This window comes from Gymnoscopelus braueri, assembly GCF_963280865.1.
Source record: "Gymnoscopelus braueri genome assembly, chromosome: 4".
Lineage (NCBI taxonomy): Eukaryota > Metazoa > Chordata > Actinopteri > Myctophiformes > Myctophidae > Gymnoscopelus > Gymnoscopelus braueri.
Window position 1 is genome coordinate 58,049,268 of NC_137605.1, and position 27,655 is coordinate 58,076,922.

At 41.7% G+C, this 27,655-nt stretch overlaps 2 long non-coding RNA genes across 2 annotated transcripts in view; one reads left to right on the forward strand and one right to left on the reverse strand.

The window, feature by feature from the left end:
- Positions 1-27,655, forward strand: part of LOC308084818 — a 244,260-nt gene that overhangs the window by 47,299 nt on the left and 169,306 nt on the right. The window lies entirely within an intron of this gene.
- LOC308084187 lies at positions 2,824-8,602 on the reverse strand. Its single transcript, XR_013933061.1, has 3 exons — positions 8,479-8,602; positions 3,685-3,792; positions 2,824-2,911 (listed from the first exon to the last, which is right to left on the reverse strand). It is a non-coding gene; the product is annotated as an uncharacterized lncRNA (long non-coding RNA).

Sequence of the window (27,655 nt, forward strand, 5' to 3'; positions counted from 1 at the left end):
TGCTTAAAAATAATTAACATGCCCACATGGTTAACTGCGGGGCTTACTAGCATTGTAACATTCACAGCATGTACTGCTGCATGCAGTAAGCTCAAATGTCAAAATCCCAACAGCAGCACAGCGCTTCTGCACACAATAAAGATAAAGAGCAATGGCTGCGCTTCCCAAAGAGATTCGTAGAGATGCTGCGTAGAGATCCTGCGCAGGTACTACGACGGGTCTTACGTGTGTCCACACAGGCTGCGCAGTACCCTAGCAGGCACGTAGATTTCAGGTCATGCGTTGCCTACGCAGCTTGCGTAAGAGCCTCCTACACAGCTGGGACTCGGCGAAACCTACGCTCTACCCTCATTAGTAGCAGCTGGTTGTGCCCTTTGTGCCATCTAAACTGGCTTCACGTCTCTGCTAAAATACATTCAGGCAACAGCATGCACGTATCCTACTCTGTACTCTCCTCCTACTCCTGGGAGAGGCGTAGCCCTGAGTGCTGTCCTACGCAGCAGTTTGTAACGAGCGCCCTGGGGCGCTCGTAACACCCATCGTAGCGAAATAGATCTAGGAAAAGACCGACTACACACACACACACACACACACACACACACACACACACACACACACACACACACACACACACACACACACATAATTTACACACACATATATATATATATACATATATATATATATATGTATATATATATATATATATACATATATATATATATATATATATATATATATATATATATATATATATATATATATATATATATATATATACACACACACACACACACACACACACACACACACACACACACACACACACACACACACACACACACACACACAGGGCGGGCGGCTGCGCTGCTTCTAGCCCTGGTTCAGAGCGTTAGTGAGTTCACTAACGCTCTGAACCAGGGCTACGCTGCTTCGTCCTCTATGCATGAACCCGAAGTTTACAAATTGTACTCTCACGGATGATCCGATCGTCTGATAAAAATATTAAGCATATGCCAAGTTAACTAAAGGTATATAAATGATGCTGAGCTAAACATGTTTCCTTAATTTCGAAGTTTTATAGTTAAACGTTATGCTGAAAGTCCCCAGTTCCTCTCACAAAGTGACAGCTGTTGCGCTCGCCATGTTTATGAATGGTTAAAAAATCTTTTGAAACTAGCAGATCTACAAGCTCACAACTCTTCACAAGCTTGTAGATCTGCTATTTTCAAAAGATTTTAATACATATTAAATTTGGGAAATGGGACATTCTGCATTCCTTTACTTTTGGTATTTTAAGTATATTTAATTTACTTGCATAATGGGGACACTTTAGTGTTTTATTTACCTTGCAGATGTCAGACCTCACCGCTGTAATTTAATTCATAAATATATTATTCAAAAGTTGTATTTGGAGTGGACTGCTTCAGGACATCTGACAGTTGGCTCTGGTATTTTTATGATCCATTTCACTTTCGCAAAGGGTGTTTAAACTGCTGTGTAGCGTAGGACAGCACTACGTAGTTCATGTAGGCTTTACGTAGGCTTCGTCCAGGAGGTCTTTACGTGCATGCTGTCTCGCGAATGTAGTTTTAGCACACACGTAACGAGAACCTACGACGATGGTATCTCCTGAAGCCAGTTTAGATGGCACGTAGGGCACACACAGCTGCTACTAACGAAGATAGTGCGTGGCGGGGTTGCTACTGCGCAGGTGCGTGGAGGCTCTTACGCAGCTTCTAGGCTACGCACAAGCTCAAATTCGTTTGGGAAACCCGGCCAATATCTCTTTATCAATAGCTAAGCTATAATGATTATAACATTAGCACAGCGGCCTGTAAGTTCTGTTAATGAAGATTAGGCTACTCACCACATCAGTCATTCTTACTTTTACAATGCATCAGCCTCTGTCATGACAAGTTTAAAATCCATCTCCACTCTACAGTGAAACTGGAGAACCCCCCCCCCCCCCCCCCCCACAATGAAAATGTGGGAGAGCCCGTGCACAACCAACTCCATGGCTCAGGCGCCGGTACTGTGCAGTCATGCGCAGGGCCGGCGCGTCCATACAGGCGACATAGGCGGCCACCTAGAGCGACAGTTTGGAGAGGTGGCAAAAAAAAGTCGGGGGAAAAAAAAGAATATGTATATTTTTTTATTCATTTTAAATGTTTTGATAATAAATTGGTAAAATCAGGCAAAAATAAGAATTAAATAACATAACCCTAACCCTAACCTAACCCTAAAACCGAAAAACCGAAATAAAGTAGCCAAAAACAGGGGAAAATATTATCAAAATCCGCCCAGAAGCGTGCAGGGCGCATCAGAGGAATCTCGCCTAGGTCGCTGATCAGCCCAGAACCGGCCCTGGTCATGCGTGTACAGGGAGAAGAGGAGAGACAGCTCTAGGTCTCTGAGCTTTGTGTCAAGGCTTGCTGGGACTATGGTGTTGGATGCCATGCTGTAATCTATGAACAACATACCGTACGGTATGTACTTGTCCTTCAGCATCTTGTCATTCATGTGTGTGAGGATGGTGTGAAGAGCCATAGCAATTGCATCGTAGGTCGATCTGTTTTGACGACATGCAAAGTGCCACAGATCTAGCGTGGAGCGTATGTATAGTCTCTCACAAGCCTCTCAAAGCAATTGCTGACTATCTGAGTGAGAGTGACAGGTCACTCAGGCTTGTCAGCTTGGAGTGTTTGGGGATTCATCCCTTTTGAAGCCTGCAGGGACCACAGCCTTATAGAGGGAGAGGTTAAAAAAGTCCAGAGAACACTACGGAGTTAACACTGAGGTTTAACTGTGTAGTCTTTATCTTACCAGTGGACCGACCAGAACTGAAGAGAGCCAGAGTTGACTGGAGGGACACATACATGGCAGGGACGCTGAAGGTCTCAAACATGATCTGGAAAATGAAAAACAAATTAGTCATCCTTGATGAATTCACATCACTGACATTCAATGCCATGAATGAACTTCCAGATGATTTAAACAATTAGGACCTTTTTAGAAAGAGGTGGACTAATTTGTGAAATCACCTGTAATGGCATTTAGTTGGACTGAAACCATGCACATAATTGTCCCTCAGTCTTACAATTGGACATAATTGTTGTACATTAATACTGTGGACAGCAATATAGAGCCGTTTAAAAAAAACTACTCAGAGCATAACAATGAACATATCCCATATTATGCACATTGTTATGCTCTCAGAGTAAAACTAAAACTTTGGGTTTTGCTGTGTACTGTACATTTATTGAGGAAGGACATTAGGAGTACATAGTATGTGAATGCAGAGGTGTCATTTCATAAAACAAAACAAAACAAAAAACTAGAGGGTGACAAAAAAGTGACCACTTCAGCCAATCTACAAGTGATGCGATGCATTGTGAGCATGTAGATGTGCTATTTTGGGGGAACAAGAAAAAAGAGAAAGCCTGTACTGACATGCCCAAAATAGGGAGACCAGTTTTAAGTGATTAATGAATGTATGTTTGCAGAAAGAAAACAAGTCATAGGTGTCAATCTAAAATGTATGTGATTTATGTCACACTCAAATGTGTATAAAAGACCAGCATTTCGAGGTTAAATGTGAAAGCTAGGGGGTGGCAATTTCCATCCCCTGGAACCCCAAACGACACCCATGTGTGAACGGAAGAGACAGTGTTTGACCCTCACCTGTGTCATTTTCTCCCTGTTGACCTTGGGGTTGAAAGGAATCTCAGTCAGCAGAACTGGACGCTCCTCAGGGGCCACATGAAGCTCTTTATAGATGTGGTGCCAGATCTACGCGGAGTAAAGAGGTTTCACACAGTGAATGTAACCATTAAAAAAGTTACATTTTAGCAACAAGTTATTGTTAAATGTTTGTTAATAGTTGGTAATCATAGATGTAGCTTACAGATCACTCACAAACTGGTCATTAATGAGTTATAAATACTTTAAATGCATGTTGACTTTGTTAAGTGTTTGTTAATACTTTTGTCACACCATGGCGCCAGCACAGGACTTCTGCCTCACCCCTCCCCCACCCCCCTCCCCCACTGCCCTGCTGCAATCACAAAGCCCCCACCCCCCTCCCCCGATCACACCTCCACCCCCCCTCCCCCCACCCCCAACACATCCCCCACAGCAGGACAGAGGAAGGTTTGGCAGTCCCCCCTGCAGAGACCACGAAACCAGCTGATCAGGTTTTAACCCAAACCCCCCTACCCCCCCGCCCATCAGCGACTCCAGACATGATTTAATAGAGGAGCACATGGCAATCATTGGAAATTCGGAATTGATTTTGATTGGCGACTACAATACGGATGTACTCCGGAAAGACGCCGCCATATTTAAATCTTTCAGTAAATTCTGTGACATGCATAGCCTCACCCAAATGATAAAAAATATCACGAGGGTAGGCCCCACTTCTCAGACCATCATTGACCTCATTTTGACATCAGACCAGTCGAGGATTCCTTTAAGTGGGGTCATTGAGTGCAGTCTAAGCGACCATAACATAATTTTCTGCACGCGTAGGCTTCACAGATCTGTAGTTGATTGTCATAGCACGGTCAGCTGCAGAGCTATGAAAACTTACTCATCAGAAGCTCTCACAACAGCTCTTGAGAAAATGGATTGGTCAAATGTACTCAGTGGCTCCTCGGCTGAGGAGTCTTGGACTGGTTTCAAAACTGCTTTTGTGTCTGTTATTGATAGCCTAGCGCCCAAGAAGGTGGTGAGAGTCAGAGCCCGTACACAACCCTGGATGAATGGAGACATCCTAAATGCCATCAAACTCAGAAACAAAATGTACTCTGAGTTCAGGAAATGCAAAAATGTGCAACTACTTGAAAGATGCAGAAATCAACGAAATGTAGTAAACAAATTGGTCAAAACTGCCAAAAATAATTTCTTAAATCAAAGCATTGAGGCAAACAAAAGCCACCCACAAAAGCTGTGGGAAGCGCTACAGAAATTGGGCTGCAACAACAAAATTCAAACCAAAACTACAAACATCTGCATTATTTCAAGTGGCGTGCTCATTACCGACAAGCAAGCGGTAGCGAACTATTTTAACAGCTTTTTTTACCACCATTGCAACCCAGTTGGTAAGCAAACTTCCTCAGCATTCAGGTTTGTACGGCTCTGACCACATCCATGCTCATTATGTCAAACTAGGGGCTAAAAAAGACTCCTTTTCATTCAAACCAGTAAATGCTGATGATGTGCAGAAAAAACTACTCGCCCTCCAGCCAAACAAGGCCACCGGCCTTGACAATATCCCCACCAGATTCCTCAGAGACGCAGCTACTGCTATTGCCCCCATAGTAGCCCAAATCACAAACCTATCCATCAGCCAGTGTCACGTCCCACAGGATTTCAAGTTGGCAAGAGTAATCCCTCTGCATAAAAAAGGAAGCAAATTAGAACCTGGCAACTATAGGCCTGTTTCCATCCTTTGTTCCATCTCAAAGGTTGTAGAGCGATTAATTCAAGAACAAATCAACAGCTACCTCAGCGAGCATAAACTGTTGAATTCCAATCGGGCTTCAGAACCTCCCATTCCACTGACACATGCCTACTGTATTTGACCGACTACATCAAACGTGAGGTAGACGCGGGCAAATACTGCGGCATGGTCATGTTGGACCTCCAAAAAGCGTTCGACACTGTAAACCATTAAATTTTACTTGATAAGCTGAGGGCGATTGGTTTTGACTGCACATCACTAAACTGGATGAGATCTTACCTGGAGGGAAGAGAACAAGTGGTTGAAATAAACGGAACCATGTCCTCATCCCTCCCGGTGAGCTGTGGGGTTCCTCAGGGCAGCATTCTAGGGCCGTTACTGTTTCTTCTATACATTAGCGACATGAATGCTGCCTGTAACTGCAAATTGTTCCTGTTCGCTGATGACTCGGCACTCCTGATCTCGGGAGAGGACAAGTTGCAAGTTGAGGAGGCGCTCAGCGCCGAACTCTCAAAAATCCGTACTTGGCTTACCGATAACAAACTGTCACTACACCTTGGGAAAACTGAATCCATTCTCTTTGGGACCAAACATTCCCTCAGACAGATGGATGTAAATGGTCAAAGTCGATGACACAATTATCTCTAGCAAAGAAGAGATTACCTATTTGGGTTGTATTCTTGACAAATACCTGACAGGTGAAAGCATGGCTACAAAGGTGGTCAAAAGAGTAAACCAGAGAACCAAATTTATGGGCAGAGTTTCCTCTTTTGTCAACCCTCAGGCCCTCAGGACCCTCTCTGGGGCCCTGATTCAACCACTTTTTGACTATGCTTGCACCTCCTGGTACTCCAACACCTCAGTGTCACTGAAGACTAAGCTTCAAACCTCCCAAAACAAACTGATTCGGCTACTCCTCGGATTGGGGCCCATGACCCACCTTTCTCCCACCCATTTTGCCAGCCTAGGCTGGCTTAGGGTGGAAGACAGGGTTAAACAACTAAAAATGGGGCTGGCCTTCAAAATTGTAAATGCAAATTTGCCCGATATGCCCCCTATTCCCGCATATCTGAGTAAATACCTCCAAAAGGTTAGCGACACCCACAGTCACAATACCAGAGGGAGCATTAACAACAATTTGGTACTACCCACCCACAAAACAAACATGAGCAAATTCTCCTTCTACAGCACTGCCACCCAGGATTGGAATAGTCTAACTCCATCCCTCAAAAAATGCAGTTCGCTGGGCTCATTTAAAAGAGCCTTAAAAAATCACCTTTCAGGAGGCCAAAAGAGGAGGTAGTACCATTTTCCCGTTAGACAGCAGGCCCCCCCCCCTGTTCTTACATATCTTTTTCCCACTTTTTTTTTTTTTGTACATAGTGTTATTTTTTTTTGCTGTTTTTTTTTTTGTAATGATATTCGAACTATGGTGCCACTATATATGTCTATGAATTGAATACCAAGGCCCTCATTGGAAACAAGTCCGCAAGGACTTTTATGAACGGACCTGTTAGACAAAGTATTTTAAATGTAACTGTGCTGTTTTACATTTGTTGCCTAATAAAATATTCAATCAATCAATCACTTGATCAACAACTTTCAGAACAAGCCATGCTGCTCACTTAATATCCGTACTGGAAAAGGTAACACCAGAACCCTGAAGAAGCAAATAACAAATCATGATTTAAATTCATGCCGATAGTACATAATAAGTTATTGGGATGTTATTCTCAAGTTGCAATTATTGCTCATTTCCTCATGTTATTCAATGAGGAATAGACTTTTTTCAGATGGTGGCATACCTGTTTTCTGTTCTTTTTTTCTTAAATTTGTACCCCCTTTTTCTCCACAATTTGGTCGTTATGCCAATTGATCCTCCCCCACACACAATACTGTGTTGTCACTGCTGTTGTAGCCTACTGTCTCACCTGCCAGTGAGGAGCCCCCACCGGACGTAGAGCCTTCGTCCTACTCCTGCCGCCAAACACTCCCCGCTGACAGGTGCCGCCGCCCAGCCCGTACGATTATCTGCAGTGACAATTATCACCCTCCCCACCCGGCTTTCCTCCCCTGAACACAGGCCAATTGTGTTCGTATAGCCGCTCCACAAAGCCGAATGCCCCACGGTGGATTCGAACCCACAACCTCTACGGTGGTGGCTTTATCACTGCACCACCCGAGCACCCATCTGTTTCCTGTTCCGGGTCAGTTTCCCATAGCTTACTTTAATTGGCTCATTAGCAAATTTCAACTGGAAACACAAGACACCTTCATACAGTATGTAATTCCAGTTCTAATCTGCTGCTGAGGCTGAGCCAATCAAATTAATCTATGAGCAAAATCTACTTGGGTTGTGTTTTGGTTAACAAACTCTCCGGTGAAAAAATTGTAACAAAATTGATCCTGATAATCAACCAAATAACAAGATTTTGGGGCAGGATCTCCTCGTTTATCAACAAGAGTGCAGTGGGGACTAGCTGGAGCCCTCATCCAGTGTCATTTTGGCAAAGGCTAAAGGTACTTTAGCTCTATCCCCCACTAGCTTGCTCCCAGAGAGTCAAATTGCCCTCTGTCAGCAAGCTGTACACAAAAGCCAGAGTAGACTTTAAATGATGAGGAGGTGTTTTAATGTGAAATACCCCTTTAACATGTCATTTTTAACTCATTAACTACCAGTTTGTGAGTGATCTATTAGTATGTATGAGGCATAGTTGCACAAGTCATTAATAACTACCAGTTTGTGAGTGATATATTAACGGATAGTCATTCTAAAGTGTTACCGCCTTCGGTGCGTGTGCGTGCGTGCTTGTGTTGGGGAGGCAGACACAAACATTCAGAGATATGCATGCATACGGACAGACGCTCTTCTATATGGCTCACTCCTAAAGTGTCCATTATGTTAATTTGACAACAATTGACCCTCTACAGTCTGCAGGATGTAGGTTATGGTTATAGTCTGGTGTTGTTGTTTTGGTTAGTCACCACATGTCAGTGTGTTTCTGTGTTCCTACCTGCTCCATGTCATCCCAGTTGGTGATGATGCCGCGTTCTATGGGATATCTGAGGCTGAGGATCCCCCTCTTTAACTGGGCCTCATCTCCTACGTAGCTGTCCTTCTGACCACTCACTCCCTGAGGAGAGAAACACCATCACTCTAAAGACATGAATACACTATTAAAACACTAAAATCACAAACTACTCAGATCTGGAACCAGTGGGGTGTGCGTGTGCTTGTGCGTGTGTGTGTGTGTGTGTGTGTGTGTGTGTGTGTGTGTGTGTGTGTGTGTGTGTGTGTGTGTGTGTGTGTGTGTGTGTGTGTGTGTGTGTGTGTGCGTGCGTGCGTGTGCCTGTGCCTGTGCCTGTGCCTGTGCCTGTGCATGCATGCGTGCGAGAGCGTGGTTATGAACCTGATTTCTGGCCTGTCCAACGATGGAGTGGAAGACAGCACAAGGTGCATCGTCGCCAGAAAACCCTGCTCTGCACGTCCTAGAGCCATTATCAACCACCACTGCACGAATTTCATCATCCATGATACGTTCTTCTATTCCACCTAAAGGATTAAAGGTATTTATGAGTGGATATGCAAAATAGGCATGCATATATACAATTATATATATATATACATTATCTTAGCTTAACTACAACTTGTCAGTAGGCTCTCTTTCTACCAACAAGTCTAGCCAGGTCAGACACCTAGGTCAGTCTAACTAGAAGGCTCACATTCTACTAGCAAGATTAGTTAGTTAGCCTAGTCAGACCCAAGCCAAAGTTAGTCAGTTGCCCAAGCCAAATGTAGAATTTGACTTGTCTTGCTAGACCCCAGGTTTTATACTGTTTCAGTGGTTTCACCACATACATTTCCCACAAGGCATTGCGGTCTAGCACCTACCACGTCACAGTGAGTGATCTAATCATGCCCTTCTGAGCATTGCAAGACCCTCTAATCTACTGCTTGTCAATCATTTCACTGGCCTATTGTCTTAAGAGTGGCAACACAGTACCCTGTGACAGTGACCATTGTTTTCCAGCTACTTTGTCTGACCTAATCAATCAACACTCTCTCTTATGACATTTCCTCTGCTGTTGACCTGAGGCCATAGGTCAGAGCCCTTCCAATTTGCTTATATTTTTACCTTTCAGAATAAACTTCAGTTAATACAATTTTAACTAATGCTGGAAGTACACACACATAATATAGAAATAATTATACACAAACTTCCCTTGCTGGAAGGCCCGTATAATTCTACAAGTCTACAGTAGTCTATCTGTCTGTCTGTCTGTCTGTCTGTCTGTCTGTCTGTCTGTCTGTCTGTCTGTCTGTCTGTCTGTCTGTCTGTCTGTCTGTCTGTCTGTCTGTCTGTCTGTCTGTCTGTCTGTCTGTCTGTCTGTCTGTCTGTCTGTCTGTCTGTCTGCCTGTCTTTTGGTGTCAGTCCTGCTATTATTCTCCAGGCGACACTTTGGGATCGGCTGGAGGCCTTCAAGGTTAACATGCTGTCTCAAGTGCCACTGGAAAGTTTTCAACTCTTCGGTTCCAAGCTCCAACAGAGTCTTCAACATGCTCTCATTAAGTGTCTCCATGGTTGATTCCTGGTACAAACAGAAAATGTTAACATAGCAGCTTCAATCTCTTAATGCTTTGGGTGTGAAGAAATTGAAGTTTCAGTCGTTACATACACAATACACATCAATATACATTTCTACATTCCATGGCTCTAAATGCTATCTGGATTTATTTTATGTACCTATTGACATGTAGGTTACTATAATAGGCTATGTACAATGTTATATTAGATATAACAATATTTTTTCTAAAACATTTCTAAACAGGATCTGTAAAAGATATTTATTACAACATCCAAATCTAGTGTCAGAATGGGAAAGTGGAATAAAAAAATTACAGAATTATTTGAATTCATACAAAAAAGTACTAAATGTTTACCGTCTCTCTACTGACAGTGACTACAATGTATTTCAACACTGGTCTTCAGTTAGTTTAGTTTGATCATTCATTCTGTTGTAAGTAAACATACCATGTGATAAGTGCTTTATGGTACTTTTAGTTCTGAGAGACCCCAAGTGTCCGAGAGATGGCAGACATTAACCACCTGAGAGAGAGAGAGAGGGACATGAATATGAATAATAAGATAATAAATGTCCTGAAACATTTGATCTCTCTCTACAATAATGATGCGTTGTAATCTAAGAAACACATTAAGGCCCGATTTACTACGTTATGTCGTACATAACATGTAAATAAAGTTACTAAAGGGGTGCGTATTTTCGATAAGCACAATCTCACGTGCGATTCACCAAGCGCTGTGTACTGCCTTCATTTGTGTGTATCGCGGCAGTAGCTCATTTTTGCCTGACAGTCACGAGCGCGCTCCCGGGTAGATCATCCACGCCCCATTTACCACCATAATAGTCCATGAGCCAGACAAGATTTAATTATCGAAAGAGTGGGCAAAACCATACCTATATTAAATTGTTCATAGGGTCAATACGAGTAAATAAATATATGATAACCTCTCCACAGGAGCAGCTTTTTCATGGTTATCACACATTTTGTTATTTTCCCCATAGCCTACGAACATGACAGGTGAAAAAATGTCAAAATTTAAAAAAGAGTTATCATAATGAAACTTCCTGAGTTGATTACTTACATGAAGACAATGATTTATCGCATAACAAGTTTTCTGAAATTGTATATTTAAATATGCAAATTAGGCATTACGAAAATATGCCTGAATTTGTATAACTTTCCAGAATCAACATTTAGAACATTGGACAAAGCCAGAGTGAACATTCTTATTTCATTTTGTTAAGATGTTGGAGTCAAAGGTTTTTAACAATATCTATATTTTTCAATATCTGGCTCAATTTTGGGGCTCTGGCTCATGGACTAAATGCCTAATTTGCATATTTAAATATAAAATTTCAGAAAACTTGTAATACGATAAATCATTGTCTTCCTGCAAGTAATCAACTCAGGAAGTTTCATTATGATAACTATTTTTTTAATTTTGTAATTTTTTTCACCTGTCATGTACGTATGGGGAAAATAACAAAAAGTGTGATAACTGATAACTATGAAAAAGCTGCTCCTGTGGAAAGGTTATCATATATTTATTTACTCGTATTGACCCTATGAACAATTTAATATAGGTTTGGTTTTGCCCACTCTTTCGATAATCATTGCTAAATTTTGGACTATAAAAGAGAACGGGGAACTCTAGCGTGAGACCATAAACGTCATCACGCTTCAAAATGGACAGATCTACAAGCTTACAACGTGTCGGTACACACCTTTACAACTTGTAGATCAGCTTATTTTGGCAAGCGAGTCCCTCACGCCATGGATCCACTGAACGTTATAAGTAATAGCATGTAATGAGAATAAGAAGTTAATTTATAAACTTCAACCTCACAACCAAAGGTGAATACAACTTGGAATGGATATTATAAGCCCTCTCTACTGAACAATTGCTCACTCACCTTTACCGAGGTAAAAAAGGTTATTCTGGAATCCGCCAATATCCGATTATTTGTATCAGAGCTTTATTGATTACTGAGGGGAATCTGTCCTTTGGACGAACCCTCCACTGTCCGACTACTACATCGGAATTGGAAATGGAGTAATGGACACAGGCAGCTATGTTTCATCTATGCTGTATCCTCATCAAGGTAAGACTGTGTTCATGTGATAGTCGATATTATAAATTAATAGCGTGACATTGGAGTTGGCATGAAAGTCCAATAGTCCGAAACTGTGGCCACACTTGCAAAAACGGTAAACACGCCTAATAATTCTGCTCTAAATGCATCAACGGAAAAAAAAAAATCGTTTGAATTTGCAATTTTGCATTATGTCTATAATATGCATAAAAAGATTCTTTGACATATGTTTTCTTTCTTTTTTTATATGTGTTGAGAAATGTTGGGCACATACACATTTTATTTGAGGTTTGGCACTATTGTTGTGGAAATTCAATAATTCCTCGGTGAGAGAATGAAGTGTTAATACTGAAACATGGTTTCAGTAGATTTATTAAATACAACAGATGACAATAATATAACAATAATTCCTATGTAATATAATAATGAGAATAATAATAAAAACAGAGAGGGAGAGGGAAAAGGGATGGACGGACATGGAGGAAGGGAAGATGGACAGGGTCCGGTTGTCTTAGAAGGCAACGGGAGTCTGACCCAGATCTGTTGGGGCAGCTTAAATACAGATTCTACAAGGATACATACAACATTGTTAGGATAACACTGAGGACTGACATTCTTCTGTCTGACCAAAAGATGTGTTCTCAGCACTTGAGTATGGAAGGTCAATTCTGTCTGTCTATGAAATGTGCTGCTCCGCGCTCAGCGTCCAAGAGCAGCGACACTACCCTGACCAACTATAAACATGTGTTCCATTCTCATCGACTGAGAATGGAAGGCCCACTGCTATATGCCGAGGCCATAGTCACTGCCCTAGCCAGCATACTGACGCCTGATACGAGAAACATTCTCCTTGCGTTCATAAAACCTTATAACTCGTCGTCTTGCTGTCTAGGTCTGCCGCTTGCCTACAGAGGAATAGCTATTTGACCTTGCTGTGTGAGCCTGCTGCTTAATAAGTACACTGAGGGTGTACTAAACTCATAAGACATATTATCAGACTAATTTACTTCTCTTGGGACATTACATTCAGACAAATCAGCATATAGTCATATATTAATATAACTGAACTGAATATGACAATGCATAATCAATAATCGATAAATCAATAGCCTAAAGGGAATATAAATTGTATTTCCGAAAAGATTCGGTACCGGAACGCGTTAAGAAATCGAAGGCAGCTGTCAAAATCCCATTTTAAATAACCTGCCACAGACCCATGGCCATGTTCAGGAAGAAAACATAATCTACTAACGTCAGATTAACATACACAAGTGTTATTAGTTAAGTTTTCTAATAAAGTGCTTTTGAATTGTTCCACTGTGTGTTTGTGTCAGCTTAATCCGGGCTATTTTTACGGTGTTTATTTATTCTACGGAGTGTGTATGTGCAAAAAAACTGATAAAGCAGGCAAGCTCTACGACGAATTAAATCCCACCAACGTTCAAAACAAGTTTCTGGTTGACTGACAGACTAGTATAGTTAGTTTTGATTGGTTCAACACGTATTTTCTGGAAAAAAAGGAAAAGAAAAGAAACGCGAGGGGAAATTAACACGGTTTTGATGAAGAATGCAATTTAAAAAAGAAATGAAGCACAATGCAACGAAAACTAACTGAGATGTTTAAGAGAAAAGAAGAGAGAGTTCAATAAGCTGATAATGTGGTTAAAAACAAAGTTTGTAGAACAACGCACAGGTACAGTGGTGGAAAAAGTACTCAAATGTTTTACTTAAGTAAAAGTATCAATACTGCAATGTATGCAAAGCACATACCAATACAAAAGTATTGGTATCAAAATGTACTTAAAGTACCAAAAGCAAAACTACTAAAATGTTTGAAAATAGCAGATCTACAAGCTTGTGAGCTTAGATCTGTAGATCTGCTATTTTCAAATAGCCTAGGTATAATTTTTTTTTTTTTTAATAAAGTTTATTGAGTTCTGGTCAAATATAGGTTGAATTCAGCCTTTGCGACCATATTTTGTAGAGGCGAGGACTCTTGCTCATGGAATCTGTTTAAATTAATTCTCACATGTTTGTAGCCCACTCTCTCATGTCTTTTTTATGGCAAATATTATATCATATTACATTTTTATGTACACTTTTTTTTATCTCTCCCAATCATTTTGTGTTCGTATTTAATCTCCAAAATATATATCAAAATTCATGGAAAACAGAAGAAATTTTCCTCGGACCAGCGGTTTGGGGTTTACTGCCGACCCGTTTCGGAACATTTTCACCGCTATTTCAGCAAATTACATGAACAAAATGAGAACATTTATCAAAACATTTGCCATTGGCATGGACAAGTCTTGCTACAGATCATTTACAATTCGTCAGGCGGAAACCTCATTATGTCCGAAACTGTCACTTTTCAGGATAAAAAAAAAAAAAGGTAGCAGATCTACTTTTGATGCTTTTGTGTGACGCTGTTGTATGATCAAGTATGATCATTGATTTACGAAAAAATATAAAAGTTAGAATATGGAGATAGGAGTAAATTACAATTTAGCAAACACTCTTATCCAGAGCAACTTACCATAAGCGAGGTAAATAATTACATACGTCGATTGCAGAGAGACAGTGTAGTGTAGGCCTCAAGAAACTGGGATACAGGTAATCCATGAGCCTAGTACAGTATTTGTCTAACCAACATGCTATCTAAACTATATTTTTACATGATTTATGGTCAAGAAAAATAAGTCTATGAAATAATTCATCACGAGAAGCATTTGGCCGTGCGCGGACTCGTTGATGACCCCTGCCCTCAAGGATGGAGGTAAATTCCAGAGGAACCAGTTCGAGCCTGCACAAAAATGTAATAGTCAGAATTAAAAATTTAAAGTAAAAGTACAGAAATATTGGAATCAAAATGTACTTAAAGTACCAAAAGTAGAAAGTACTCATTATGCAGAATGTCCCATTTCACAAGTTTTCAAATGTATAAATTGTATACAAAAATTTTGAAAATAGCAGATCTACAAGCTCACAATGTGTCGCATCGCAACGCATTGTGAGCTTTTAGATCGGCTATTTTCAAATGGCCGAAATGTACTTAGGCCGAAGTGGTTAATGTATGTTTTGTAATAATAATCAAAATCTATTAAGTAACTAGTATCTAAAGATTTCAAATAATTGTTGTGGAGTAAAAGTACAATATTTAACTGTGTTGGAGATGTGATGGAGTAGAAGTAAAAGTACTGAAAACTGGAAATACTCGAGCAAAAGTAAAGTAAAAGTGCCTCAAAATTGTACTTAAGTACAGTACTTGAGTAAATGTACTTAGTTACTTTACACCACTGCTTGCACTGCTAAAGGTACCAGCTAAAGCTGATAGCGTTGTTGTGAGCTTGTAGATCTGCTATTTTCACTATCATAATATTTTTTCACATTTTTTTGGAAAATCGAAATGTTCTTTGTCATTTGTACTTTTGAATACCAAGTTTAAAAAAAACAAGTACTCCAGGACTTTAATATTTGACCAGGGGTAGAGGGGTAGGCTATACTTTGACTCAAGTATTTGAGTTGAGTACTTTGTCCACCACTTATCACGGGCCATTCAGACGTCCAAGGTACCACCTCAACTTGTCCAGATACTAGCTCTCTCTCTCTCTCTCTCTCTCTCTCTCTCTCTCTCTCTCTCTCTCTCTCTCTCTCTCTCTCTATATATATATATATATATATATATATATATATAGCCTATATATATATATATATATATATATATATATATATATATATATATATATGTCATGTCTATAGCTTATATGGTGAGAAAACAGCAGATTTACAAGCCTTGACCTTGAACTTACAGTATGTGTGGTACACTACACGTAAAATGCTACACTGTTTGTACAAATATCTATAGGAAAGGTGCTTTTTTACATTTCTCATTCATGTAATTCTTATATTAGTATTATTTTTGTATTATTATCATACCCCATTAATTAATTTACAAGGTGTGAGCTGGCTAGGTTATTCAGTCGGTAGTTATTCCAATGTCAATGGCTTTCACGCTTCCCACAAAACTGGGCTGGCCTTCTCTCGCCATTCGCAGAGAGCAACATTGTGTTTTATTTATTTATAAGGCCCTGTGTGGCAAGCTCCTATTGTATTTAACTTTTAGAAACAAAAACTACTGGATATCAAACACGCTCACAGACACACATTAGACTTATCACTCCACGAATGAACAGTGAACAAGGAAAGACTGCTTTCATCTTCATCAATCTATGCCCCGCAGACAAATGGAACAAACTGCAGGACTCTCTGAAACTGGAGTGTATATTACTTGAGGATGCATTACATAGGGACTGGCACCTGCTTTGTGTAGCCCTTATGTGTCTGCATTATGTTTTTTGTTTTTGTCATGACTGTATATTGCTCTTTACTTTATTTAAAACTGTATTGCTTTTTGTATATGTTTTGATCATGTTGTACTGCTTGAAAGAGAGAGCTTGCTCTCAATGGTCTTCCCTGAATAAATAAAGGTCAATCAATGTATTACTTTTAGTAGGTTTAAGTCACACAAGCACTGGATGATAATAATAACAACAGCAGTTGTGACTAGTAGTAGTAGTAATAATAATATAATAATAAATAATAATTATTATTATTATTACGGTGCCAGAGCTCAGCTCTGGACCTGTTTTATTATTGTACGTATTCTTCTGTTTCTGCCACTTTTCGCAGTTCTGGGTGAACCGTGCTGTCGCTTTTTACGAAACTCGGCCATATGGTAGATGGTCATGAAAAACTATCAAGAAATAAATCTCACAATCTTTCGTCAAAAGGTGGCGCTATAGCACTCAATTGAAAATGCCAACTTTGAACAGGTACAACTCATGCCCTGTTTGACCTACAGCCATAAAACTTCAATACACACATGCGTCTACTCATGATGAACAACTTTAACCCTCTGACTTTTGACCTCTGACCTTTAGATCTCCCACCATTTTGAATTATATGAAAAACAGTTCAAACCTATCTCCTCCTGGGATTTTTTAGTAATCTGCACGAAACGTTTTACACATGAACTTTGGACCTATGCCGACAAACAAGCAGCAAAGATTTTCCATAAGTGAAAAAATGAAGCTTTAATGAGCCAATGAATATTGCAGTTTTATGACAATTATTCATCTGCCCCTAACACATACATGCAGACTCACATTTCTTTGAAACTTTGCGTTAATGTTGAGGGTCATTCCAAATATTACTGAAACCAATCTTACTCCAATTGGTCAAAGGGGGGCGCTATAGCGATTTTTTTAAAGTGCAAACTTTAAACAGGCAAAAGTCATGGCTCGTTTGGCCGACAGCCATTAAACCTGCTTACACATGTGCCTTGACTCATGAGGAACACATGTATCACGTTGACCAGTAAGCTCCGCCCTTAGATTGTCCGCAATTTTGAGCAGTTTGAAAAACACTTAAACCCAGGATTTTTCAGCTATTTGCGTGAAACTGTATCATCTGTGTGATCTCCTTTTTCACAGGTTCTTGTCTGTTGGTCCAATGGCTTCTCCCTTAAACGTGTGCCTCACAACCTGAAGGTTGACAGTTCAAGCCTCACTTGATGCGGACTTCATTAAAGTTGCATTGCACACAACATGATTGTGTCAATTAATACATGTGCAATTGTTAAACATAACCTGAAATACTTATTTGAGAGGGTATGTTTTTGCAATGTATGACATACTTCATTCTGAAAATAGCCGATCTACAATCTCAAAACTTTTCAGATAGCAACGTGTTTCTGAGTTTGTAGATCGGCTGCTTTCACTGGTTCACTTTTATCTTCAACAGACAACCACTATAGGTAATGTTGCAGCCCGTCAATCCGAAGGTTGAGGGTTAGATTCCTGTTAATGGCAATAGGTTGACACGTCCAATCAATCCATTCTGCTTCCATCCTTCTCTCTCTTCAATCTATTGTTTCCATGTCTCTCTCTCTTCAATCTATTCCGTTTCCATGTCTCTCTCTCCGCCCTTAGATTGTTCGCAATTTTGAGCAGTTTGAAAAACACTTAAACCCAGGATTGTTCAGTTATTTGCGTGAAATGGTATCATCTGTCTGACCTCCGTTTTCACTGTATCAGGTCTGTTGGTCCAATGGCTTCCCGCTTAAGTGAATTTTTCACAACATCAAGGTTGCCGGTTCAAGCCTCACTTGGTGGAGACTTCATTTAAAGTGCATTGCAAACTACAAGACTGTATTAATGAATACATATGCAATTGATAAAGATAACATGAAATGCTTATCTGAGAAGGTCTGTTTTTGCAATGTATGACATACTTCATTCTGAAAATAGCCGATCTACAATCTCAAAACTTTTCAGATAGCAACGTGTTTCTGAGCTTGTAGATCGGCTGCTTTCACTGGTTCAGTTTTATCTTCAACAGACAACCTCAGCCTGGTCAAAGCTATAGCACTATAGGTAGTGTTGCAGCCTGTCAATCCAAAGGTTGAGGGTTCGATTCCTGTTAATGGCAATAGGTTGACACGTCCAATCAATCCATTCTGCTTCCATTTTTCTCTCTCTTCAATCTATTGTTTCCATGTCTCTCTCTCTTCAATCTATTCCGTTTCCATGTCTCTCTCTCCGCCCTTAGATTGTCCGCAATTTTGAGCAGTTTGAAAAACACTTAAACCCAGGATTTTTCAGTTATTTGCGTGAAATGGTATCATCTGTCTGACCTCCATTTTCACAGGATTAGGTCTGATGGTCCAATGGCTTCCCGCTTAAGTGAATGTTTCATAACATCAAGGTTGCCGGTTCAAGCCTCACTTGGTGGAGACTTCATTTAAAGTGCATTGCAAACAACAAGACTGTATTAATGAATACATATGCAATTGATAAAGATAACATTAAATCCTTATCTGAGAAGGTATGTTTTTGCAATGTATGACATACTTCATTCTGAAAATAGCCGATCTAAAATCTCAAAACTTTTCAGATAGCAACGTGTTTCTGAGCTTGTAGATCGGCTGCTTTCACTGGTTCAGTTTTATCTTCAACAGACAACCTCAGCCTGGTCAAAGCTATAGCACTATAGGTAGTGTTGCAGCCTGTCAATCCGAAGGTTGAGGGTTCGATTCCTGTTAATGGCAATAGGTTGAGATGTCCAATCAATCCATTCTGCTTCCATCTCTCTATCTCTTCAATCTATTATTAGTTTCCATGTCTCTCTCTCTCAATTAATGCATGTGCAACTGTTAAAGGTAACATGAAATGCTTCTTGGAGAGAGTATGTTTTTGCAATGTATGACAAACTTCATTGTGAAAATAGCCGATCTACAATCTCACAACTTTTCAGATAGCAACGTTTTGTGAGCTTGTAGATCGGCTACTTTCACTAGTTTTCGTTCTGAGGAGACACAAAAATGCCTTTATTGGTAAATGGTTTGTGAACCAGTGATCTAGAGTAGTTCGGGACACAGAGGCTTGGTTCATAATGGACGGAAATACTTATAAATATCAACAGACACTACCAGTAATTGTGTCAATTAATACATAATGCAATTGATAAAGATAACCTGAAATGCTTATTTGAGAGGGTATGAAGTATGTATGACATACTTCATTCTGAAAATAGCCGATCTACAATCTCAAAACCTTTCAGATAGCAACGTTCTTTCTGAGCTTGTAGATCGGCTGCTTTCACTGGTTCACTTTTATCTTCAACAGACAACATCAGCCTGGACAAAGCAATAGCACTATAGGTAGTGTTGCAGCCTGTCAATTCGAAGGTTGATGGTTCGATTCCTGTTAATGGCAATAGGTTGAGATGTCCAAACAATCTATTCTGCTTCCATCTCTCTCTCTCTTCAATCTATTATGTTTCCGTGTCTCTCTCTCTTCAATCTATTCCGTTTCCATGTCTGTCTCTCTCTCTATCTCTCTTCAATCTATTCCGTTTCCATGGCTCTCTCGCTCTCTCTCTCTCTTCAATCTATTCCGTTTCCATGTCTCTCTCTCTCTCTCTCTTTCTCTTCAATCTATTCCGTTTCCATGTCTCTCTCTCTCTCTCTCTTTCTCTTCAATCTATTCTCTCTCTCTCTCTCTCTCTCTCTCTCTCTCTCTCTCTCTCTCTCTCTCTCTCTCTCTCTCTCTCTCTCTCTCTCTCTCTCTCTCTCTCACCAGGTCAGGTCTGTTGTTCCAATGGTTTCTCGCTTAAGTGTGTGCCTTAAAATCTCAAGGTTGCCAGTTCAAGCCTCACTTGATGCAGACTTCATTTAAGTTGCATTGCACACAACATGATTGTTGCGAACACGGAAGGAGGCCTACCGACCAAGTGGAGCTTACTATATCACCGTGCTTGGGTTGTGTGTGTGTGTGTCTGTCCCTTATTTATGGTCTTTCCGTGTGTGTTCACGCTCTCATTGGCCCCCATGTGACTCGAAACTCCGTGCTGAAATGCCAGCAGCTGCACTGCCTGTATACAGCGTGTGTTCACGCTCTCATTGGCTCGCGCCCCCATGTGACTCGAAACTCCGTGCTGAAATGCCAGCAGCTGCACTGCCTGTATACAGCCGGCAGAGTGCGGCAGAGTGCACTACTACAGTGTGGTTGAAATATAGCAGCCTCAGTCAATCTGCGTTCGCTTCCAGCGTTCGCGCGTCTTACTTGTGTCAATTAATGCAAGTGCAATTGTTAAAGATAACCTGAAATGCTTATTTGAGAGTATGTCTTTTCAATGTATGACATACTTCATTCTGAAAATAGCCGATCTACAATCTCAAAACTTTTCAGATAGCAACGTGTTTCTGAGCTTGTAGATCGGCTGCTTTCACTGGTTCAATTTTATCTTCAACAGACAACCTCAGCCTAGACAAAGCTATAGCACTATAGGTAGTGTTGCAGCCTGTCAATCCGAAGGTTGAGGGATCGATTCCTGTTAATGGCAATAGGTTGAGACGTCCAATCAATCCATTCTGCTTCCATCTTTCTCTCTCTTCAATCTATTATGTTTCCATGTCTCTCTCTCTTCAATCTATTCCTTTTCCATGTCTCTCTCTCCGCCCTTAGATTGTCCGCAATTTTGAGCAGTTTGAAAAACACTTAAACCCAGGATTTTTCAGTTATTTGCGTGAAATGGTATCATCTGTTTGACCTCCGTTTTCACTGGATCAGGTCTGTTGGTCTAATGGCTTCCCGCTTAAGTGAATGTTTCACAACAGCAAGGTTGCCGGTTCAAGCCTCACTTGGTGGAGACTTCATTTAAAGTACATTGCAAACAACAAGACTGTATTAATGAATACATATGCAATTGATAAAGATAACATCAAATGCTTATCTGAGAAGCTATGTTTTTGCAATGTATGACATACTTCATTCTGAAAATAGCCGATCTACAATCTCAAAACCTTTCAGATAGCAACGTGTTTCTGAGCTTGTAGATCGACTGCTTTCACTGGTTCACTTTTATCTTCAACAGACAACCTTAGCCTGGACAAAGCTATAGCACTATAGGTAGTGTTGCAGCCTGTCAATCCGAAGGTTGAGGGTTCGATTCCTGTTAATGGCAATAGGTTGAGATGTCCAATCAATCCATTCTGCTTCCATCTCTCTCTCTCTCTTCAATCTATTATGTTTCCATGTCTCTCTCTCTCTTCAATCTATTCTGTTTCCATGTCTCTCTCTCTCTCTCTCTCTCTCTCTCTCTCTCTCTCTCTCTCTTCAATCTATTCCGTTTCCATGTCTCCCTCTTCAATCTATTCCGTTTCCATGTCTCTCTCTCTCTCTCTCTCTCTCTTTTGAGGGGCGGCCATAGCTGAGTGGTTAGTGAGCCAGCCTAGGGAGCCAGAGGCCCTAGTTGCCCCAGGTACGATTCCAGGCCAGGCCAGCAAATAAAATTTGTCCCTGAGCAAGACTCTTAACCCCTAATTGCTCACAGGCCCTCATTGGAAACAAGACCGCAAGGACTTTCATGAACAGACCTGTTAAAGGAATTATCCTTATCTCTTCAATCTATTCCGTTTCCATGTCTCTCTCCGATCTACAATCTCACAACTTTTCAGATAGCAACGTATTTCTGAGCTTGTAGGTCGGCTGCTTTCACTGGTTCACTTTTATCTTCAACAGACAACCTCAATCTGTACAAAGCTATAGCACTATAGGTAGTGTTGCAGCCTGTCAATCCGAAGGTTGAGGGTTCGATTCCTGTTAATGGCAATAGGTTGAGATGTCCATTCAATCCGTTCTGCTTCCATCTCTCTCTCTCTCTCCAGTCTATTATGTTTCCATGTCTCTCTCTCTCTCTTCAATCTATTCCGTTTCCATGTCTCTCTCGCTCTCTCTCTCTTCAATCTATTCCGTTTCCATGTCTCTCTCTCTCTTCAATCTATTCCTTTTCCAAGTCTCTCTTTCTCTTCAATCTATTCAGTTTCTCTCTCTCTCTATTTCTCTTCAATCTATTCCTTTTCTCTCTCTCTCTCTCTCTCTCTCTCTCTCTCTCTCTCTCTCTCTCTCTCTCTCTCTCTCTCTCTTCAATCTATTCCGATTCTCTCTCTCTCTCTCTCTCTCTCTCTCTCTCTCTCTCTCTCTCTCTCTCTCTCTCTCTCTCTCTCTCTCTCTCTCTCTCTCTCTCTCTCTCTCTCTCTCTTTCTCTTCAATCTATTCCGTTTCTCTCTCTCTCTCTCTCTCTCTTTCTCTTCAATCTATTCCGTTTCTCTCTCTCTCTTTCTCTTCAATCTATTCCGTTTTTCTCTCTCTCTCTCTTTCTCTTCAATCTATTCCGTTTATCTCTCTCTCTCTTCAATCTATTCCGTCTCTCTCTTCAATCTATTCTGTCTCTCTCTCTTTCTCTCTCTCTCTCTCTCTCTCTCTCTCTCTCTCTTCAATCTATTCCGTTTCCATGTCTCCCTCTTCAATCTATTCCGTTTCCATGTCTCTCTCTCTCTCTCTCTCTCTCTCTCTTTTGAGGGGCGGCCATAGCTGAGTGGTTAGTGAGCCAGCCTAGGGAGCCAGAGGCCCTAGTTGCCCCAGGTACGATTCCAGGCCAGGCCAGCAAATAAAATTTGTCCCTGAGCAAGACTCTTAACCCCTAATTGCTCACAGGCCCTCATTGGAAACAAGACCGCAAGGACTTTCATGAACAGACCTGTTAAAGGAATTATCCTTATCTCTTCAATCTATTCCGTTTCCATGTCTCTCTCCGATCTACAATCTCACAACTTTTCAGATAGCAACGTATTTCTGAGCTTGTAGGTCGGCTGCTTTCACTGGTTCACTTTTATCTTCAACAGACAACCTCAATCTGTACAAAGCTATAGCACTATAGGTAGTGTTGCAGCCTGTCAATCCGAAGGTTGAGGGTTCGATTCCTGTTAATGGCAATAGGTTGAGATGTCCATTCAATCCGTTCTGCTTCCATCTCTCTCTCTCTCTCCAGTCTATTATGTTTCCATGTCTCTCTCTCTCTCTTCAATCTATTCCGTTTCCATGTCTCTCTCGCTCTCTCTCTCTTCAATCTATTCCGTTTCCATGTCTCTCTCTCTCTTCAATCTATTCCTTTTCCAAGTCTCTCTTTCTCTTCAATCTATTCAGTTTCTCTCTCTCTCTATTTCTCTTCAATCTATTCCTTTTCTCTCTCTCTCTCTCTCTCTCTCTCTCTCTCTCTCTCTCTCTCTTCAATCTATTCCGATTCTCTCTCTCTCTCTCTCTCTCTCTCTCTCTCTCTCTCTCTCTCTCTCTCTCTCTCTCTCTCTCTCTCTCTCTCTTTCTCTTCAATCTATTCCGTTTCTCTCTCTCTCTCTCTCTCTCTTTCTCTTCAATCTATTCCGTTTCTCTCTCTCTCTTTCTCTTCAATCTATTCCGTTTTTCTCTCTCTCTCTCTCTTTCTCTTCAATCTATTCCGTTTATCTCTCTCTCTCTTCAATCTATTCCGTCTCTCTCTTCAATCTATTCTGTCTCTCTCTCTTTCTCTCTCTCTCTCTCTCTCTCTCTCTCTCTCTCTCTCTCTCTCTCTCTCTCTCTCTCTCTCTCTCTCTCTCTCTCTCTCTCTATTCCCTGGCCCCGCTTATCGCTGCTTGCAGCTATATTTATTATTATTATTACGGGGCCAGAGCTCAGCTCTGGACCTGTTTTAATATTGTCTGTATTCTTCTGTTTCCGCCACTTTTCGCAGTTCTGGGTGAACCGTGCTGTCGCTTTTTACGGAACTCGGCCATATGGTAGATGGTCATGAAAAACTATCAAGAAATAAATCTCACAATCTTTCGTCAAAAGGTGGCGCTATAGCACTCAATTGAAAATGCCAACTTTGAACAGGTACAACTCATGCCCTGTTTGACCTACAGCCATAAAACTTCAATACACACATGCGTCTACTCATGATGAACAACTTTAACCCTCTGACTTTTGACCTCTGACCTTTAGATCTCCCACCATTTTGAATTATATGAAAAGCAGCTAAAATCTATCTCCTCCTGGGATTTTTGAGCAATCTGCACGAAACGTTTTACACATGAACTTTGGACCTATGCCGACAAACAAGCAGCAAAGATTTTCCATAAGTGAAAAAATGAAGCTTTAATGAGCCAATGAATATTGCAGTTTTATGACAATTATTCATCTGCCCCTAACACATACATGCAGACTCACATTTCTTTGAAACTTTGCGTTAATGTTGAGGGTCATTCCAAATATTACTGAAACCAATCTTACTCCAATTGGTCAAAGGGGGGCACTATAGCGATTTTTTGAAAGTGCAAACTTTAAACAGGCAAAAGTCATGCCTCGTTTGGCCGACAGCCATTAAACCTGCTTACACATGTGCCTTGACTCATGAGGAACACATGTATCACGTTGACCAGTAAGCTCCGCCCTTAGATTGTCCGCAATTTTGAGCAGTTTGAAAAAAACTTAAACCCAGGATTTTCAGCTATTTGCGTGAAACTGTATCATCTGTGTGTTCTCCTTTTTCACAGGTTCTTGTCTGTTGCTCCAATGGCTTCTCCCTTAAACGTATGCCTCACGACCGCAAGGTTGCCCGTTCAAGCCTCACTTGATGCAGACTCATTTAAGTTGAATTGCAAAAAACATGACTGTATCAATGAATACATGTGCAAACGGTAAAGATAACATGAAATGCTTATTTGAGAGTATGTTTTTTCAATGTATGACGTACTTCATTGTGAAAATAGCCGATCTACAATCTCACAACTTTTCAGATAGCAACGTGTTTCTGAGCTTGTAGATCAGCTACTTTCACCAGTTTCAGCCAGGGGCTTGGTTCATGACAGAAGGCAAAAAAATACTGGGAGCGCCATGAAAGACGGCCGCATCCGTACGCGCTCTGTAACATCGCAACGTTTTTCCATCTTTTTAGTATTTTTTAGCCTTCTCCTTTTTCCCTACACCGTCGCGTGTCTAAGGAGTTATGATAGACAAGCACTTATGGACATCAGCACAGCGATTACACACAGAATTCCGGACTTTTTCGCCGAAAACCTTCCACTCGGCTGGGAGGGGGGAGGGGTCCCCTTTGTTCCGGCTGGAACAGAAAGTTACCCGAGGCGACGAAAAAGACCGTGGCGGCGAGGGACAAGAGCAGGTCTCCTCGTAAGGACAACAAAACGTGGATATAAACCTGCACTGCCTTCAATCCTGCTAGCGAACGTTAGATCTCTGTGTGAATCAAGAACTGTGACCACTATGGACGACTTACTAGCGCGCGTAAAGTATAACAGTGAGACAAGGAACACGTCCATTGTGGTGCTAACAGAGACGTGGCTAACGGAGTTAGCATCTGATTCTTCTATCACTCCTCCTGGCTTCACCGCGTATAGGAAAGACAGAGACCCTGTACTCAGCGGTAAGCAACGTGGGGGGGGAGTTTGTGCCTTGATCAACAACAACTGGTGCAAAGATGTTAAAATCCTAGATAGTCACTGCTCACCAGACCTTGAACTTTTAATCATAGCCTGCCGTCCTTTCTACCTACCACGCGACTTCAGCATTGTGATTGTAGCCGTTGTTTACATTCATCCTGCTATGAGACACAGCTATGAGGGAATTACACCAGGCGATCAGTGCACAAGAAAATCGCCACCCGGACTGCGCAGTCATCTGCCTAGGCGACTTCAACCGGACAGACTTAAAAAAGGTCTTTCCCAAATTCCACCAGCATGTCGCCTGCAGTACCCGTGGTGACAATATTCTTGACCACTGCTACACGCCCTTCAAGGATGGATACAAAGCCCTCCGACGCCCACCGCTAGGAAGCTCTGACCACGACACCATCCAGCTGCTACCTGCCTACAAACAGAGGCTAAAAAGGGAGCCGGTCGTTGAGAAGGAAATCCGAATCTGGTCTGAGGACACAGACGCTATGCTACAATCCTGCTTCTACCAGACTGACTGGGGGATGTTTAAAAACGCCGCTGGGAATAACATCAACGAACTCTCAGACTCAGTCACTGGCTTTATCAGTAAGTGCATAGATGACATAGTCCCAAAAAAGACAGTTCGGATCTATCCCAATCAGAAACCATGGATGGACAGCGGAGTACGTGCACATCTGCATGAACGGGATGCTGGTTTCAAATCTGGCGACGTGGAAACGCGCAACACGACGCGCGCGGCCCTAAACAGCGCCATCAGGAAGGCGAAAAAGGCCTACACAAAAAAGATGCAAGACAAACTCAGCAATGGCGACATCAGGAGCACATGGCAGGCGGTACACACCTTGACAGACTGCAAAACAAGAACCAGAAGCGAGGTGAACCCGCCTGCCTGCCTCCCCAACGAACTGAACACTTTCTACGGCCGGTTTGAGATCAGCTCCAACCGCGGCAGCCAAGCGGGGCCATCAGCAGCACCAGCAGAGGACAACCCTCTAACCATCTCGGAGAGAGAAGTGCGTACAGCCTTCACACGGGTCAACATCCACAAGGCAGCCGGACCTGATGGGATTCCAGGCCGGGTCCTTAAGACATGTGCAGACCAGCTGGCGGGTGTCTTCGCTGACATCTTTAACCTCTCCCTCTCCCTGGCTGTGGTCCCTGCAGGGTTCAAAATGTCAACCATTGTGCCCATTCCCAAAAAGGCCAAAGTGACATGCCTGAACGACTGGAGACCTGTTGCTCTCACCCCGATCGTCAGCAAGTGTTTCGAGAAACTGGTGAGGGAATACATCAGCTCCACGCTACCTGCCTCGCTGGATCCGTGGCAGTATGCATACCGCAAAAACAGATCCACCGACGACGCTATTGCCATGGCTCTCCACACCGTCCTCTCGCACATGGACAACAAGCTGCTGAAGGACAAATATGTACGTATGCTGTTCGTGGACTACAGCTCAGCATTCAACACCATTGTCCCAGCAATACTTGACAAAAAGCTCAGAGACCTAGGGCTACACCCAAGCATGTGCGACTGGATACAGGACTTCTTGTCCAACCGACATCAGGTGGTGAGAATGGGCAGCATCACATCCGACCCCCTGACCCTCAACACCGGAGCACCCCAGGGATGCGTGCTGAGCCCCCTCCTCTACTCCCTGTACACGTAT